The following is a 19,576-nucleotide window of genomic DNA, read 5'->3' on the forward strand; positions in this document are numbered from 1 at the left end:
AGAGATCTTCTAGAGTATGATGAATAATTTGCAGTCGTTGATGTCGTGACAATGTCTTTGTCAAGATAAGGAGCTTTAGGATATTATTGCTCTTCGAAAGAGTTATTGAGTATCTCTGCTGTCTGAGATTGTTTTATGTGGTTTATGGAGGAGAGTGGAATTTGTCAGGCTTGGCTGGGGATATACCCTGTCACCAAGACCATTACCAAGATACCTTTCATATGATTCAGTTCTACTGCTCTATTTTTTTACAGAACTAATGAGTGACTCATATCCCACAAAAAGCATCGCTACAGCGGGAAGAAGGCTCGGTTGTATTGTGGATGAAAGACCTATTAGCTCCTTTCTATTACAGTTTGGTTGTTTTCTGTAATAACAGTCTAACAGAGCAAAGTGCAACTACCTGGGGGAAAAAAAGAGTCAATTGCCACTGCTTAATGTTCACCAATGATTTATTAAAAACAGCATCAAGAACAAATCCTTCACACTGAAGCTTTACATATGCACATGATTATTCCTATGCCTGTTTCCAGGCTGCAACTGAAATGAGCAGTGATTCACAAGGAATGAAGTTTGAATTAATTAGATAATCCCCTGTCTGTGATGGCCACGGCATTCTCTGGGCATTTGATGGCTTTAGAAAGATAATGGTTATTGGCAACAGACGGCAGGTTTTTCCACTTTCTCTGGCAGCACAGACTGTGTTGCAATGCTGAGGAGCATCGGAACATGGAGAAGCCTCAGGAATGTGGAGGGGATGTTTTTCATGATACAGTTGCCATCTTTTGGTAACTAATGGCAATTTTCAGCATAAACAGAGATATATCTGGAGCAGGGCTTGGTGTGGTGGAGAGGGAAATCAGAGAACAGGAAAAACATTTGCAGCTCCGTTGTTAGATACTCTTCCCCATGCACATGCTATAAGCCTCAGAGTGGCTGTCTTGCTAATAACCTAGCAATTGAAATAATATATAGGTATTTAATTAAACATGTCAATCAAACAGAAATGAGTTTTCCCTTATCAGGAGGAACTGCATTTGATTTTGTCACTCGGAAACAGAGGTTAAAGACTCGTGTAGAGTAGAAGTTTAATTAAGAGAGGAGATTTGGATTAACATGTGAGGTAGAGCGAGAAGGAAAGGTCCTTGAAGATCATCTGAGCATGACTCACAGGAGGAAAGGAACCTAAATATTTGAACAGATTTAATTCTTTTTCTATTTTTCTTTTACTTTTAAAGGAAACTATACGGTGCTGAAGCTCATGGATAGGAGTACAGTAGAGATTTGTTTGATTTATTAATGTTATGAGGAGAGCATGTGTCTATTCAATCCACTTTCCTGCTCTTCATGTTCAGTTATTTCAGGTATTCAAAGTCAGGCCATAATGTGTCTGCACTTGGGGCATTAGCAAATCTTGGGGATTTGGATGTTCAAGTCTCATTAATTTAGATGAAAGAGGAACAAGTGTCTGCTTTGGGAACCTGGAAAGGTCCTTCCTCTTTTTGTCACACAGAGAGTGCTGCCTGTGTGTAGCGGAGCCCCTGTCCTGTCCTGTCCTATGACTGAACAATTTCTACCCCAACTGAAAGATATCCCCAGGGCTCAGGCACCCAGTGCAGAAAACTTTCAGTGCAAAAAATGTTCAGTGCAAAAATCTGATGCTTGGAAATCATATAAACAACCAACAAGGAGCACAGCCATAGTGACCAGAGGGTGTCTTTAACCACTCTCTTCTCTGGTTTGCCCATAATAAACACCAACTAAACCCAAACCTACAGAGGCCTATTGCTATTCTCTCCACTCACTATCGTAAATACGATTTTGTTGTTGAAATCCAGCAATAAGAGACGCTGCAGAAAGCAGACAACACCTGAGTATCTATCATGGTGAGGGTAGGCAGCTGACGTGGTGCTTGAAGGGACTTGTATATGGTTTTCAGATTTCCCTTTGGAATTACGATGACACTTGGGATGAATTGTTGCAGGCTCACTAAGTCAGGACTACTTTGTGTAGCAGAAAAACCTCTGAAGTGTGTTGTTAATTCAGAGTATTTACAGCTTTCTTGGAGAATTGCTTCTTTCTTTCTTTCTGAGTTCTGATGAAAGTGAGATTCCCAGCGTGATGTGATGGGATCACTGTTTTCATGGAATGGCAGAATAAACAGACGTGTAAAGCCCTGGCACCACAGACTGGGGATAGGAAGGTTTTCCAAAGGCTCCATCATTTTGCTTACTTAAAAAATAAAACGTGGAACTCTGCAGCTCTGAGTGGGACAGAAACGAAGTGGGAACGCACATTGGTTGTGTGTCTACACAGAAAGGACGAGGTCTGCTTGTTGTCACCGAGACCTTTTCCTCCTGAATTCCCAGTGAATAAGTTTGTAGCAAGATGAATTACATGGTTTCGCCAACAAAAAGTTTGCAAAGATTTTGCTGATAGCAATCAAGTGGGCAGACTGTTTTTTTGCTCCCTAGTCAGCAATTGCATTTGTGGGTGAGTGGCTGGAGAGGAGATGGGCCTGACACAAGGAAAGAATCAGTAAATTTTCATTATAAATGAAGCTTGATTAGTAGAAAAGATAACTGGATTATCTTCAAGAATTATTGCTTTGAGGCTTGGGGAAATTTGGTGAATCATCATCAGTGGTCCAGCAATGAATGTAGCAATGATTTCTACCTCCTCCCCCGTCTCCCAAGTTTCATTCTGTTCAATTTCTTCTTGTGCAGGGAAGGTCAGAACTGATGACAAAGGGGCAGGGTTACACCTGGCTGAGCATTCAGCTCTTGTGTTTACTGGGTGTCGGAAACAAGAGTGAAGGTAGGGAGGTTCCGGCTGCAGGATGGTGCCTCATCTTGCTGTGTAGACTGGAGAACAGATCTGCTGTCAATCCCAAATTCCTGCAGCCGGGGGATGTTGAAATCTGTGTTCTGAATTCTTGGGTATTTCTACAGCCTGTCCAAAAATATACTTTTCCATGGAGAAAGCTGACAAATATCACAAGACGAACCAAAATTTCATGAGAACCTACTGGATGGCCAGTACTGATGGAAAAGTGCTTTATACTTTGCCAGAGATATTCTGGGGCAGAAAAAGATCCCAACTTTCCAACCAAATAATTTCTTATCCACTTATAATTCCTTAGTGCCTTCCACTGACAAATTACAGGAATCAGACACAACAAATATGATTAAACCCATATTAGTAACTTGGGAGAACTCTGTTAGATCATGCAATGTGTGCCACCCAGCACGATGGATAGCATGAAACTGGTCTGAAAGGTTTTTGTTGGGCTGAGGACTGCTTTCACCACCTTTCCTTGCAGTGCTCTTGTGCTCAGTCATCTGTTTCTCCACTGAGTGAATTGCCAAAAAGAAAATCACATTTTTTTTTCCTCATCTGTCTGCTTGGGCATGATTTATGGATGTTTGTAATATATCACCTGTGATCAGAATGAAATTTGCTCATCAAAGAGCAACATAAAAAATTCACTTCTGTAGCTGAGAAGAATGTTTGCTATTTGTTGTCATCCATCCTAAAAGAAAGATTTTCTTTTTTTCCTCTACAGAAATTCCCCTTTAAAGCTTTCAAAACATTTTGAAGGTGTCTGTGGAGACTTTAGCCCGGGGCTGCCCACAGCACTCACATCAGGAGAAACAGATTGCTCCTCGGTCCCCTCCAGCCAGAAGAGGTCCAGTTTAAGTATCAGAGATTTGGCTTCGCTTCTTTTGGTCGTACTGCCCACAGTTCACCTTTCAGTTGGGAGCTTTGGCAGTGCAACAGGACAGGGGCAGCCTTCCTTTCCTTCTCAAGGCACACGTTGTTTATCTTTGATAATTGTTTTAGATGCATCTGTGTTTGCTTTAGGCTCCAGACTAGAGCTATGTGCTCCTCAGCAGACACTGGGGCTTATCCAGAGGTCTTCCATGTGTTGTTTTCATTAGCATCCTGGTTGCATCCTGCAGTAAAAAAATAAATCCAGTGCTGGAAATATCATGTGGTCAGCAGGAACCTACATTTGTGTTATACAAGCCAGCAGCAGGATTCCCCTTTTCTGGGAATTCTTTGTTCTGGAAAACCAGTGCCATGGCAGGGAGATTGATTTATATCACCAATAGAAACCAAACACTCATCAAAACATTTCACAAACACAGAATGGCTCCAGGGGCCTTGGTGTGGAGGTGACTAATGCTGCCATCCCTGTGTCCCACAGCTCCCTCCCTCTGTGAGTGGCCGAGAGGAATGAGGCGTGGATGTGATGGGATGCTGTGCATGGGCTTTGTCACCATGTTGGGTTGGTACTCTACATGGGAGCCTTCCTTTGGGGCCATTGCACATGAAATGATCCCAGATGTCACTTGTTTCGGGGGAGCAAAGAAATTTAGTTTGTTTTATGGAGCAAAGGAATGATGCAAAGCAACAAGCACAGAGTTAAAATAATAATTATATATATATGTGTATATTTGTGTATATAAATAATCTTCAAGCTGGGAAAGGAAACCAGTGGGGCATAGGCTTGCCTTGTCCCGGTAGTCTGGTCTCTGTGGTCCTCAGATGTGCAGTGCTGGCTGCAGCTGGCCACAGACTCCTGGGACAGTTCCACCTTCCTTCTGGCCCACTGCAGCCTTTCTTACATTTTTACATTAATCTGTTTGTCTTACTGCCAGCATAAGATACGTTTTCCTCATCCTGGATGTTTAGTCTTCAGAGTCTTGCTGTTTTTATCCCCATGTTAGTCCCTAGTTTCCTGACCTATATGGTAAGACAAGATTACCAAGTAAGACATTTGGTGTTTTCACCTCCCACCATCCTTCTCAATCCGCATACTTGGGAAGAAACTTATTTAGCAAGTCCAGCACGTCTGGACACACATTGCAGCAAATGGCTCTGCACCACGAGAGAGCCTCATAGCAAAGTTCACATCCTGGTCCAGGCAGCTCCTTCCCAAATTGCTGCTTGTGAGCAAACGCGCCGTCTATAGACATAAGCCTTACCTAATACAATCAAGATGTGATGTCTGCATTATGCATCTCTGAGAACACCATATGCATTTGCTCTATTTATAATGGCCACATCTTAATTTGTAATATTAGCGATCATAATATTCCCCTGCTAGGTAATCAGAGGGCAGCACAGAGGAGCTGTTTACTCGCGGGTTTCCGTTCCCTTTGCTCTGTTGTGCAGCCAGGCCAACACCCGCGCTCTTCTCTCAGCAGATGAAAGGGGAGGGCAGAGCCAGATGAAAGCCCTGCACAGATGTGCTGGAGCATCCCCAGCCAGCATGTGAGATCTGTCTGCCAGGAAGGGAAGCAGCCGAAAACCAGTCACTCATTTCAGGAATCATGAAGATGCGTTGGAGATGGAAAACATAAGGATTACCCAACAGGTATGGGCTGGGGAAGTGTTGTTTAATTGGAATTTCAGAACACAAAGAGGAGCCTTTTCTCTCTCAGCCCTTACGTTTCAGTTTGTTCTTCAAGACGTGCAATTCACACAACGTTTCTCTCTTGAAACGCAACAGTTAAAGAATAGCACCTGGTCTATCTATTCTGCTTGCTCTAAAGGTTAGGGAGGTGTCAGAATGTGGCCCAGCTCACTGGATGGTGGAACTTCCCAAAATTATAAGTGCCGTGTAATGCAAGAAGTAGATGCAAGCTATTAGCAGTTCTGAGGGGCTAAATCCAGGGATCATTAATTAAGTGGATAATTTATACGTTTTATTTCACAGATTCACAGAATCATTAAGGTTGGAAAAGGTCACTAAGATCATCAGGTCCAGCTGTCAACTCATCCCCACTGTGCCCACTAAAGGATGTTGCTCAGTAAGGACACATGTCATGTGGAAGAACATGCAGCCTTGGAACGAGATCCAGACCACCCAATGATGCTGGTTTGCACATCACTGTGCTGCCACTGGAGCTATGGTGGTGCACGTCAATGGACAACCCAATACAGATGTGGGTAAATAAATGGGTGTGTGATTGGATGTTGCAAGAGATGCATATTCAGCATTTCCGATCAAAAAACAGAGCAGATTTTTTTCGTACTTGCCAGCCTTAAAAGGATCGATTGGCTTTTGTAACACTCTCACCAAGATGTGTGCAGAGAGGAATCCAGTGTGAGTGATCATCAGCTGAGGAACATCACAACCATGTACAAGGGAAACAGGAGAAGGAAAGTGTATCTCACCTCTGTTCACTTCTAATAGGAGTGGAAGTGTTACACCCTCAGGTATCAGATGCTTTTCTTCACTTCTGCAGCAGTAAAAGGATGGTTTTAGTGTTCTCTGGAACTAATTAAAAATGTGCTAGAAGCTGAAAGTGCCATTAGATGTTGGCCCTTAGAAATGTTTTCTGCCACAAACATAATTGTAATAAAAACTGAAGCACGGAAATAAGTGTTAGGACATTAAAAATCATAGACTTCTGTGTTTCCACTTTTCTTCTGCAGTAGATTATAAGGATGACAAATTTACCCGAAGACACAACCATTAAGAAATCATTTGGCAAATGACATTTTTTCAAACCCAGCTTCTTCAGCCTGGGGAGAGCTCAGAAAAGGTCACAGCAATGTGTCCCATGAGCGGTATCTCTACAAGCCTGAGGGATAAATCTGTGGATTTGAGCCTGGGGAAGACATGATTGTTGGAAACTTCCCCACTAGGCTTTGTGCCATGTGAACTGTGCCCCATCACCATGTGTGTATGTGTCTTAGCTCAAGGAGACGCCTGAGTTAGTGCTTAAATCTCATTTCAGAAGAGCATGAGATCTGTCCTAAGATGCACTCCTGAATGGGTGCCAGCAGTGGTGACAGGCGTTGCCGCACTGATTTGGATGGAGATGAAGTGCGTGCTCCAGGACACCTGATATCACCTGCATGTCTGTCAGTGCCTGTGCTTTGGGGGCAGACAGACCCTGCCCAGCGGGTCAGGAGGAGGCAGCAGGTTGTGTGTGCTGCCCTCCAGCATGCAGCCTGTGGGTCACAGCATCAGCCTTGGCAAGCTCCCCTTCAGCAAGAGAAACTGGGGTATGCTGAGCAGACACAACAAAATGTTCAAGTCTTGCATTTGGCAAGCTACGTGCAGAGAGTGGAGCTCATCTTTAGGTCACCATTTTTATAAAAAGCCATCATCTCTGTGTCTGCAGAAAGGCCCTCCTGTGTCAGTCCTCTGTATCATATGGATCTGTGCAGCACCTGCGCCTTTGTGCCTTCAAACTGTTCCTGTCTTACAATAAAGTAGTGATGCAGCGATATACTTATTGCTACCTCTACTTCTTACAGGTGCCAAACTGAAGACCTGAGGGAGAATTATCTCATAGAAGATCAAGCAGGATGCCTACTGCATGGTAAGAACTCAGCCAGCCAGCCCTAAAGCTCTGCTCCCTGCCCCTTTCTCATAGCTGGCTTTAGTTGCTGTTGCCAGATGTTAAAATACTGCTGGGCTCTGCCCTATTCAGAACTGGTATTCCTTGGTTAGAGTCCTAGAGACACATAAAGTTCTTGGTGTTAAGGGATATTTTTTATAGAGAAATAATTACGAAAAAATATTATGTGTCTGGCCACCAAAATTATATGCCCATAAGGAGCAAGAATGGCCATTTCAAAGAAGTGTTTGCGTAACTTCGCATCGTCCATAAAACCACACATTCTTAGTGAGAGGAGGGTGGAGTTGTAGTCCCCTTGAGAGGGACAAGTGTGGCCTTTCCATGACATGTGAATGTGGTTCTGTGTTTCCTAAAAACCATCTATTTCTTCATTTATGGCAAAATGTGAGCTGGAAGGAATGTTGTGATGGGCTGCTCTCCTCCCCATGACTGTGCCTTGCTCTGCCTCTTGCCAAGGGAAGGCTACCTCTGCTCAGCTGGGGCAGGGAGATGGTGGGGGAGCACTGGGTGCCATCTCTGGTCATTGGGGAAAGCAGCAAGGTGGAAAGACCTTCCCGTAAGCTGGAAGTTTGAGCTTGGCCATCACCCCTTGAAGCCTCCTCTCCATCAGTAGGACACCAGTCTTGGACAAATGAGATGTTGCCTCCTCATTGCCTATCAAGGCCTCTCCCCTATTGCCTACAAAGAAGAAAATAAGTAAAAGCAATGATTTTTCATCTGGGCTGAAAACTGTTCCTCCCTGCAGGCAGAAGGGAAGTTTTACAGCACTGCAGAAAATAGGTAGCACCTTTCAGGTCCAAAGATGCCTTTGATGAAACAAGTTGGAATCAAATGTCTGTGCAAAAGTAGAGCTCAATGATATTGGAAAGAAAGTGTCCATTCACACTACAGAAAGGATTTAAGTTCAGCCCAGGTCTTCTTCTGGGTCTCTAACAGTGTTGATTTCCACTCAGGGAGAACAAATAATGCTTTGCTCATGTAAGAGGAGCCATGGCTGCATCTCTTCTTGAGTGACTTTGCCACAAATTAGCCAGAGGGAGAGAGCTGATGCTCATGATGGAAATAGCTCTCATCAAGAACAAGTGCTCCAGGGACATAGGACTGTTATTAGCTCTCTGTCAATGTTCAGAGCAGGAGAAACGTCTCTTTAAGAACCATGCATTCCTTCAGAAGACACATTTGCTGGGCCTCTCCCTGTTCTGTCTTCTCACCGACTGCTTGTCTTGAAGTGGTGAAGGAATGAGCAGTTGTAGGTGCTTTAAAGGTATGCATGTGGAGACACGGAAGGTGTCAAAGGTTGAAATGCAGCTCTTTTTGCACAGAGCCTACACAGGCAATGCTCTGACCAGGGAAAGGAACAGCAACTGGAGGATGGAGGGACTGTGAAATATCCCAGCAGTGGGCTGGTACTCACTTGACACCTCAGATGACTTGTTTTATGAAGGAAGTGAGTGTCTTCCTCACACCAGCTGCTGCTGTGATGGCAGAGCCTTGTTTGTGCAGCGGGGCTGCAGCATCCCCCGAGCAGGAGCTCAGATTTTGGCAGAGCAAATCCAGAGCCAGATCTCACCCACAGTGATGGGAGCCAGGTGTGATGGAAAGAAAGAGTTTTAACAGAATAGACTCCATGCCACTGGGTTGGGGCATGTGTAGAACCACACTGAGGGTTTTTCTGTAGCACCAGGAGGTAGGGAGAACCCACTCAGTTGTTCAGCTCTGCATTGATTTGTTTGCTGGCTGAAGATAAATCAAAAGGAGACCTGAGCCCCACCTGGGGCTCTGTGTACAGCTGAACACATTCCCCAGCGCTGATTTACAGCTGACCTTCAGCATTTCCTATTTGTCAGCTCAAGGACTGTGACATCAGGCTGCCAAATTTATGTTTAATTAATGATGAATCCTCCCCATTTCTGGCCAGCTGAGAGGACATGACTGTGCCCCAGGGACCAGGGCGCAATGTCTCCTCACCGCATCTCTTAGAGCAGGATCTGGAAGACAAGGTTGAATTCCTTCGTGGCCTCCCATCCCACAGCCAGCTGTGTCTGCAGAAGGTCTTCTCTTTGCACTGACCCCATATCCTCATCTTCTCTCAGCAGCGGGGCTTGGACATGTAAGAAATCCATCTTCACTAAATTTCCAGGGTGACCAGCAGGCAATAAGGCAGACCTCTGGTTCCTGATGATGGAAAATAGAAGCAATGTGGAAACATCCTGGGGCAAGCCACCAAGTCTTGAAGATCCATTCAAACACTGCCAAAAAGTAACACAGGAGAAATGCAGGTCCCTGAGCCTGCCATGATGGGAGCACTGGGACTATGAGAGGAGGTGATCTATGGCATGTCCCACCAATCCCCACACCAGGACCACAGTGCATAGGGAATGGAAACCCCGACCTCCTTCCTGCCCTGGTAATTCACCTTTTTTCCCCTTCCTTTTTTTTCTTGAATACTTTTCTGAGGGTCACACCCTTTCATCTGTTTATTTTTAACATCTAACATTTCCTGAACTTAAATGTCATCTCAGCTGTAGTCCCAGATCTCAGTTCATTCTGGTTCTATAACCATCCTTTAATGCTTAAAGCACATATTTTGAATTAGTTAAATTAGATTTTGCTCTGTTGTCAGTGACTGTCAGTCGTGAGGTTTTTGACTTTGCAGGTTCAAGAGGCAGCGCAGTAAGCTGGTGTTGGAAGCATGAATTTGATTTTTAATAGGAAAAAATATTGCTAGGAAGATGAGGCTTATAAATGACTTTAGACATGCGTCTATAATTACTACATGCATTTTTTTTCTGTATACATATGTAGGGATTTTTAGGAAGCTGGTTGCTATGGTAACTTCTTTACTGCATGGTCCATATGTTACTTAAGATATTCTTTTTTCCCTAATGGAAAATTACACCCGTGGATACGGATGGCATTTGTAAATCTTCTAGAAAAGCAACAATTTCCCTTTTCTTCCTAAATGTCATCAGCTGTGCAATGGGTGCCTTTGAAGTTTAATTCTCCTCCTTGTCAGCTCACCAAGCATGAGACGTGCGCTGCATCCAAACCTTCCTCTGCCTCAAAGCCTTTGCCTTGCTGGAGCTCACCTCTCCTTGCTGCCCTCAGTGCCTTCCTAAACATCGTGGCCATTGATTTATGAGCTTCCCTTCACTTCCCCACTACTCTACACTGTTCAGATTAGACAGGAGAATAAGCTCAGCTCCAGGTGCATGGACAGCTGAGAACATGATGTTCTCTTGGCTGTTGCTCCATGATCTCAGGTTGGAAGGGGCAGAAAATCAGAGCCATCCATAGACACATCGGTACTTTTTGATGTGGTTTGTTGGCTTTGAGTATTCAAAGAGTACTTTTAAGGCAATGGCAGTTCTCATCTACTGTGGGGCTGGAGAAAAGGAAAAGTAAACAAACAAGCCAACCCAACTCTTGCAGTATGGAAAACATTTGTTTTGCCTGGTTCAGTCCATTTTTGACAAGTCCATTTAAGCCAGGGGACTAGAAATTCACAGTGGGAAGCTCAAGCATTGTGGCTGAGGAGCAGCTCCCTGAGCCACTGTAGTGTTCCTCTTCAACACATCCAAGCTCATCCTGTACCTCAGCATTTTCTTGCTGCCATGGGCTAAGATTACACGCACATCTGTAAAATACAGATCTCAGTGTGGCTGGATTGGAGTGGATTTAACTCTGTGTATCTGAAGCTCACCAAAAACTCAGATCCATTAAGATGTATTCTTAACCTTATTTTTTCCAGCAGTTCTTCTTAATGACTGCAGCTTGGGAGCTACTGCCTTTGTTACATGTAAGGAGACTGTGAACGCTGGCTTTTCACAAACCTTTCTTGAGGTCTTCCACAGCTGCACTTCTGTTTTACATTTGAAAGGTTTGACACCTTAGCAGTATAAAGTTATAGGTTTTATCCCTAAAACTTCCCAAATGCAGTTTCCATTATTAACACAGTTGCGACAGCCATAGTTTGTTTATATTGCTTCACCTGGGGCACATAAACTTAAAGGACTGAAAATACCTCCATGCAATAAAAGAATTTTATATAATTGCAACCTCTTGCTGTAAGGGACAGCTGGCCTTTGAAAATCGGGAACTCATTTACGTCATTGAAGTAAAATGTAAGCCTGGGCTTTAAATGGCTGTAATTTATGTTTCTGAAGCTCAAAACAAAAACATGGCTGTCCAAAGGGCAAATACCTTTCAAACACATTAATACTTATAATTCAGCTGAGGGCTGCGTGTGTCTACAGCTCCTTGATAGGAGGCTATTGGTGGCTGTACAGAATTGCAGCATTTTCTTTGGATATTTATTCTCATGTTATCTCATGTTTGTTCAGATTTCCATGGGTGATTTCCTAATTCAACAGTTTTAAATGTTCCCTAACCTGCAGCCCCTGCACAGTCAGTAGGGATGAGTCCCAAAGGTGCCACTCATCATCTCTGGGACTGTTCATGCCCACCAGGTCAGTGTGGCAGTGGATCTGCAAGTCATATGTTTCTCATCACTGAGAAGAGTCAGTTCCTTGTGGCTGGATGAAAAGCAGTGTCTTGCGAGCAGAATAGTCAGAAATCACCCTGCAGTTCTTGTGCTGAGCATTTTTTTTTGTCCCTGTCTCTAAGCTTTTGTCTGGACACCATTTATACACTTTGGGTTTAGGGCCTGCTTCCAAACAGATGTTGTTTGTTTAGCTTTCTTTTGCTAATTTTTTTATTATTATCTTCTAATTTATAACACAGAAAATCCCTCTGGAATGGGCTGACACCAAAAATGTTTGTTCTAGTCCTTGGATGAAGTCACCCACCCATGGTTCAAGCTTTTATGATTTGCAAATTCACCAACACTTATTATGGCATTGCAAAATCAACAGCAACAAAAGGAAACCCAACCACAGCTCCTGCAGAGCAAATTCCAGGCTCAGAGCATTGCTTCAAGCTTGACAGCCCGTCATCACAGGGGAGCCAGCACTGATTCTAAAGGTGTATCTGCAGATCTTAGCTTGACCATGGTCTGACTTGGCTCCTTCCAACAGCGCATGGTTTTGTCATTGGCTTTTAATACAGATTCAGATGTATCTGTGACTTAAGAAAAATTAATCTCTTTTTCATAATACTCAGGAGTGTGATGATGCTGCCCTGCACGGCTCGCTGGAGTAAAGCGAACAGCAGATTTTCATAGTGCTGGATCATAGAAGTGTGAATATTGAAATGGGGTTTCTGGATCAAGGAAACTGTGCAAAGTGAATTCAGATTTCCCTTGAGCCTTGCGTGGGTGAACTCTAATTCTTTTCCTTAAGCCACCTCTTTGGGCAAACTCGGTCACAGGAGGACTGTGCATAAGTTTGGTCAAAGCCCGCCGGGCAAAAATGATGGTGGCTGTTGATGTCCCTCATGACAGCAAGTGGGAAGACACGGGTGCACACGTGGAGATCTCTTAAGAGTTTGCATGCTGACCCTTGCTTAAGGATTCGTTTTCCTTCGGAATCATATTGGAAGTATTAAGCAGGGAGTTTGGGAAAAACACAGAAGCGGCTTTAGCAAATGTGCTCTGAGCCCTGCTCCTGGGTGAGGAGGGACGCCTGAAAGCCAGCCCAGTCCTTCCCTTCTTGCACAGCTCTGGGAGGTGCTGTTAGGGCCTGGGAATGTGCTCCTGCACATTACATCCTCCCCTGTAGGGGCACAAGGGATACTGGGGTCCTTGCAGAAGGACAAACACCAGAGGTCACTTACACTGAAATCTGGAGTAACTGAGCTGCTTGCAGACACTGCTGCAGTAAGTAGTGAATAGGGGTTGAGCATCTGTGTTAGAAACCCAAGCCTGAGATGATCCCAGAGGCACCATGGACAGTTGTGAACTTGTTTTCCAGCTCCACCATTGAGTTTGCTGGAGGAAAAAAGAGTCCAAGCTCCAAGCAGACACAGTGCTACAGAGCTGCTACAAGTGTGAATGATTCCATTCTTCCCGGATGTTCAGAACTGAATGCCAAGTGGAGAATATATTCCCTAAAACGAATGGAATGGCTAACTGGATCAGCATGAACAGAAGGTCCAACTTATGGTTCATAGCCCACCATGAGTGTGTACAAGTGGAGGAGTTCTGGAACCCCAAGAACATTTCCCTTTCTTCCTCCCTTTTCAAGGCCACAGGATGGACAGAAGTATAATTTCTAATTTTCTAATGTTTCTAAGGATGCTGTGCTGGGGAGGTTTGCAGCCTGTCCCTTCCTGGGGATTAACTGATGGAGAGGATGCTGTGCTCAGACACTACTCTCAGTGCAGCCCTGCCTTGTGTCACCAGAACCTTCTGTACCTGCTCTGAAACAGCTGCAGATACTGAGAAGTTAAAGGCGAGTCCTTATGATCTATGGTGGCTGAAATGTCTATAAACACCTTGAGTCTCTCCAGAGATCTCTGTGCTTGCCAAACTCTGCAGCTTACTAGCATGTCTCATTATATGCTGTGCTTTTTGTAAAGTCACCCTCCCAGAGCCCGTAATTACCTGAGCCCTTAAGAAAAGTCAGTTTAAAGACCTCAGTACATCTTCAGTGCTAACATAGAAAAAATAGATGAAGAAACCCTAATTTAATTACAAAGTTGAAAGCCTTTAATAACATTTAAGACAGTCTCAAGAGTTGGAACCTTCCTGTGGCTTTTTCTCCAGCACTGGCAGTTATCAATATTGGAATATTATCACAAAATCTGTACATAATATTTAAACATATTATTAACCCAAGGCTATAGATTGCTCAGCTGAAATCTGCTGAACGTCGATCACCAGATTCAATGTCTTATGGCTGAAATAAATCTGATCAGAAAACAAAACTACACAAAATCAGTAAAACTAGCAGAATGATTCTCTATATCTTCCCTGGCTGAAGTAGGATGCCAGCAGGAGTCTAATGTTGCTTTCAAGCAGAAATGTATACATTGGAGAGCTGATTTGGATGTGCACGTCCTTTAAAATGGATCTGTGATATTAGGTGTCCTCTGTGAGTGTATGTGTTAAGAGGATGGACAGGATGCTTGATCTAGAAGAGCTATGAAGACATCTAAGAGGCAGTGTTTTCTTGTGTTTTGATTTAAACAGAAATAGAAGTTCCATTTCCTTTTTGAGGGATGTTTTGGGTTTAAACAGCACAGTATTGTCTGTCATGTGGACTTTTACAGTTAACAAGAGGATGGAGAGGAGCAGAGAGGTCCCTCTCAGCCAGCAGCACGCCAGTCAGAGCTACCATCTGACTGCCTTGAGTCTCCCATAGGCTTTTCCCCCTAGGCTGAGGAAGGTTGTCCTAACCCATCAGTACCATATCCAGATGTGACTACATCAGTGTTGTTCTCAGGACCAGGAATCTGGAAGCAAATACCCCAATCATCTCCTCTTGCAGCGTGTTTCCCTTGGCTCACTGTGCAGCAGCACACAAACTGGATGGCTTTTTGGCTTTTGGAGGATGCTGCAGGAGATGATGTGCTCCCGCTCACTCTAGTGCTTGGTCACTTATGGTCGGTCCATACTGGGACTGATCCCTTTGAAAACACACAGTGTGGACACCCGCTGCACAGGTCTGTTTGCTAAAGCTAATGAAGATGTGTGTGCTCTGCTCACAGATACACTCAGCCAGCCTCAGAAAGCCCCCAGCTCATGGAATGCAGTTTTCTTTTCTGAAGAAGTGTAATTTCTGTCAGTACCAAACCAGAAGAGACACTTAAAAATGTTTGTGCCTTTCCACTCTTTTTCTTCCCATCCCCTCTCTCCTCCCTACAGGTGTATTCTTTGTGCAGTAACTTTTCTCCTGGGAAAGAACACGACTTTATGGCAGACAGGAATGCTGACCCACTTGTCTCCTGCTGCAAGCATCCATCAAACCTGGCCTCTATTTCCCCTGGAGCCTTAATTTTCCTCTTGACAGCAAAGACAAATGACCGCCGCAGGGCTGTTTGCTCGTGTCTACTCAAGGTTTCCATAACATTTCTTAAAGATGACCTGTTTTTAAACACACATGGAGTTTTCTCTCTACTGTCACCTACCAGCATGAAAGCAGAGTCAGGTTTGTTTTAAGAAAGCCTTACAGTGCCAATCCCCTGTACATCTTCCCTCTCTTCTCTCTGTTTTAAGCTTCTTAGAGTTCCTATGTAGTGACAGCTATAATACCTTTCCTCCTTTTGGGGCTGTCTTGACGATTCTGTGATGTGTTGTTTGTGGTGGAACAACAACAGAGTAAAAATAATTGGTTTCCTTGTTCTTACAGTGGGGGAGAAGTGAATCCCATTTCATCCACCAGAGCAAGAAGAGATGTTTGAAGGTAAAACCAGAGTGTGCTTTCCTCTTGGGGATGGAGGTAAGGTCCTGATGCCTCCATGAGGCTTACAGGGTTAATCGGCATCTCGTTAATTACTTTCAGCTTTTTAATAGAGTTTAATTTCTGCAAATATTTCTGGAATCAAAAGCATATGTCCCAGAGGTAACCTCTCTTCCAGTAATGCCATGTGTGAGCAGAGTGAAGCAGTGGTCACCTATCTGCAGACTCCCACCTGCTCAGAGACACCATATCCTTTGCATAACAATGTCTTAAAGCCACTTCTCCCTATCCTCATTGAAAAACCTGACCTGAGTGCCACAATCTTGCTGCAGAGCTGAGAAGGCAGGAGGAAAACACAAGGAAATAACTGGTTTTGTTATTAAAATCTGCAGTACGGAGCATGGGACAAAGCAATTTCAATTCCCCAATTCTCTAATTCCAGGGAGCTTTTCTTTGTAACCGAAATACAACTTTTTAATATAGTCTTTGGCAAAAACGTGCTTCCTTTTATTTTCCTCCTTGTGGAAACTTAAGAAACCACTCAGTAACATCGCACACAGAGTAGCCTGCTCCTATGCTGGGAAACACCAACCGCTCTCGTTTGGGAGGACCACTGCCAGCCCTCGCTATGATTAAAGCCCCATAAAAATGAAGAGATTCTCTTGCCAGATTCATCCTGGTGTTGAAAGACAGAAGAAAGCTGTTGCCACTTTCCAGTTTCCCTTGGTGTGAGAGTTTTCTGATGAGCCAGAACATCCCAGGGAGGAAGGTCGGTGCTGGCCCACCTGCATGCTGCTTGTGCTCAGCACATCCCTCCTGGCACCGCGTTCCCAAGCACTGCTGAGCAGCCCTGGGGTTGCATAAAGTCTCTTTGGACTCTGGAATGAGCTCCTTGTTCACATGAAAACCACTCAATCCAGGCACACCGCAATACAAACCCTTCTTGCCTATTGAATGCCGTAATTATGTACTGCGTAGCTATGAGTAATTGTGAGTATGGAAAAGAGCTCTCAAGTCCACCGCTGGTGTACATGGCTGATTTATACACATAGCATAATTTAAACAACCCACGGGCCATAACGTGCCTCCAAATGTTTAGCTGAGTGTCCCCAAATTTGTTTTGCACATTTATCCTTCCATTTGTTCGGAACTTTCATGTTCTTTGACTTTACCCTGTGCCATCCAGTGTTATTTCATGGAAATTCTAATTTCCTGCCCTGAAAGAAAGCCTGATGATAATGAGGAGCTTGAAGCTTTTCAAACAAAAAGGCAGTTTGAGTCAATTCTGCATTTTGCTTTTAATCAAAACTAGTCGTATGCATTTGCATCAACAACGAGCTCAGCCCACAATGCTCCATATGGGTTTGGCTGCTGGCATTCAGGGAAGGGCAGGGGCAGCTGAGAAAGCTCCCCATTTTCTCAAAGGTTTAAGGATGACCTTGCAGAAGTGTCGTTTGTCAAGTGTCAGATTTGCCAGAATGGCTGGATAATATCCTTGGAAACGTTCTGAGGAATCAAAGAGCCAAATTCTGCCACGACCAGAACAGCACAGCAGCACTCACCTGCAGAGACAGAGGGGGAAACAGGGAACAGGAGGATTTTAATGGAGCCATCTTCTGCTGTAGCACCATGACACTGTGCCTCGTTTTTCAGCCATTCTGTATTGACTCTGTTTCAACTGAGCTTACAACAAATAAGAAAACAAGCTTCGGTTCATTAATCCAGACACCTATTTGCAATTCTGGGGTGTCTACAACATGCGGAAACAGCCTTAAAACTTTTACTGCTCCCCAGTTCTGACCTGATCTCGCAGAACCCCCTTCACGCTAATTCCAAGAAGGTCACACCCAGGAGGGGGTGTCCATGTATGGGCAGTTTTAGCACCGGCTCTCTATTTGTGAGCAAATTAATAGCACCCAGAAGGGCTGCAGCACACGGACTGTGCAGGTCTGTTCTGCAGAGCGTGAACAATTAGGAGAAAAGGGGACGGCAAATCACACGGCATCCCTGGATGTTCTGCCATGAGGGGTTGTACAAGTTTTGCTTGGGAAGGATTTATTTCCACTCATTTTGGTCCTGTGGCTGTGAGAGGCTTGCAAAACCTTTCACCTTCTTTCCCTAGAGCCGTATATATTTTATGAGAAATTTAAGAATTACCTCTTATTAAAATGTGGATAGTGTAATTACCAATAAAAAGCAGATGTTGTGGCATGACTAATGCTTAAAAATGTGTATGTAGCAAGCACGACATAGCAGCACATCCAGGCTTTTCAGTAAGATAATAAAAGTTGTCTTTGTTGAATGAAACTGGCCAAGTCACAGAGGTCTGAAGTTGGAGGGAAGTTGTTATGGAAAATGCTGGAAGGCTCCAAAAAAGGACAGCTTTCCTCCCACTGATCTCCAGAGCAAAGTCGGACTCCAGAAGGTAGAAATGCAAGGAGAAATGACCCTCTTCACCTTGCTCACATCAGGAGGTGTCTGAAAGGTGTCCTGCTCTGAGCTCCGTGACTTGCTATGCCGAGAGCATCCTTCCCCTGAAAGACTTAATGAGCATAATTAGTGAACTCCTCGACACCTCAGGCACCTCCCAGAGGATCCATAACCCACCTGCAGCAGTCAAGATCATTCCCTTGGACCTATCCCAAGGATTCTGGCAAGGGGAATCTGAAATGATCTGCTTGGGCTGACTTTTGAAAGAGGAGTGCTTAGACATCGTGCAAATTGAGTTGTACAGCAAGCTCCTCCAGCAGTCCCTGCTTCACAAACTTCGGCTGTGTTCACAGATTCCTCTCCCTTCCTTCCTGTATGCTTTGGAAAGAAGCATTCCCAGCTCAGAAAGAAGGTCTGTTTTTCAGAGAGAGGGCATCTGTTTTGGAGCATAGGATCTGTGCCTTGCATGGGGGTGGGTGCGAGGGGAGCAGGAAGTGGGGCGTACCAAGGAGTGCAGAGAGGCTGGAACATCCCTTCAGGTAGCTCTGGTGCTCACCTCTGCCTTCTGCTATCACATCCCAGGTTCTTCTCTGGCCCAAAGCCCACACCTTTCCCACACACTGGCAATTCAGAACAGAATCATTGAATCACAGAATCATTAAGGTTGGAAAAGACCTCTAAGATCCCTAAGTCCAAACCCAACCCACCCCACTCCAAAAACCCACACCATACATCCCCAAATGTCACATCTCCACATTCTGAACACCTCCAGGGATGGGGACACCACCCCTGCACCTCCCTGGGCAGCCTGTGCCAGTGCATCACCATCATTTCTGAGAGTATATTTTTCTTAATACCCAGCCTGGAACCTTCACTGATGCAACTTAAAGCTATTCCCTCTCGTACTCTTGCTGCTACCTGGGAGAAGAGGCCTAAAGTTGAGTGTGCTGGAGGCAGCAGAGATTCTGCATCTTTTCTTTAAGACCCTGCCCTGCTCAGTCGTTCTCCCTGAATTTCCTCTGCAGAAAGATGCTACCTTTCAGTTAAAGACAAAGAAATCCTCAGCCTGCTTTGGACACAGCAGCAGCGCCGGCTCCTGGAGGAAGCTGCCAGGCTGAGGGATGAGCACATCCCATGGGCACGCAATGCAAAGGATGCACCTGCAGGGATGGGAGCTCAGGGGCTGCTCCTTTCCCCTTTGATGTTTTTTTTCTGTTCACTTGTACCGGCATTAGCTCTGTCTTTTTGGGCAATGGAACTAAGGCACATGCATAAGCAGCCCCTGACAGCAATTAGTTCTGGCAGTATTTTTGTGGTCATGAATTCCAATGAAGCCGGGGTTGTCGGTACCCGAACACTTCATTAGCTGCTGCTATATCACCCTGATGCAGTTGAGAAATCACATTATAATAAACCACGTTTTTCTGCAGGCAGCAACAAGAATAATAAATGGGACAAATAATA

At 44.6% G+C, this 19,576-nt stretch overlaps 1 long non-coding RNA gene across 2 annotated transcripts in view; it reads left to right on the top strand.

The window, feature by feature from the left end:
• Positions 1-15,721, top strand: part of LOC140258408 (uncharacterized) — a 56,035-nt gene extending 40,314 nt beyond the window's left edge. The window contains exons 2-6 of one of the 2 annotated variants that reach the window (XR_011905251.1): positions 5,211-5,383; positions 5,726-6,228; positions 7,279-7,343; positions 15,148-15,430; positions 15,632-15,721. This is a non-coding gene — a long non-coding RNA (uncharacterized lncRNA). The remainder of the gene's footprint in view (positions 1-5,210; positions 5,384-5,725; positions 6,229-7,278; positions 7,344-15,147; positions 15,431-15,631) is intronic. The other variant, XR_011905250.1, reaches the window with a different exon arrangement.
• The last annotated feature ends 3,855 nt before the right edge of the window (positions 15,722-19,576 follow it).

The sequence above is a fragment of the Excalfactoria chinensis genome, chromosome 13, assembly GCF_039878825.1.
Source record: "Excalfactoria chinensis isolate bCotChi1 chromosome 13, bCotChi1.hap2, whole genome shotgun sequence".
NCBI classification, from domain to species: domain Eukaryota; kingdom Metazoa; phylum Chordata; class Aves; order Galliformes; family Phasianidae; genus Excalfactoria; species Excalfactoria chinensis.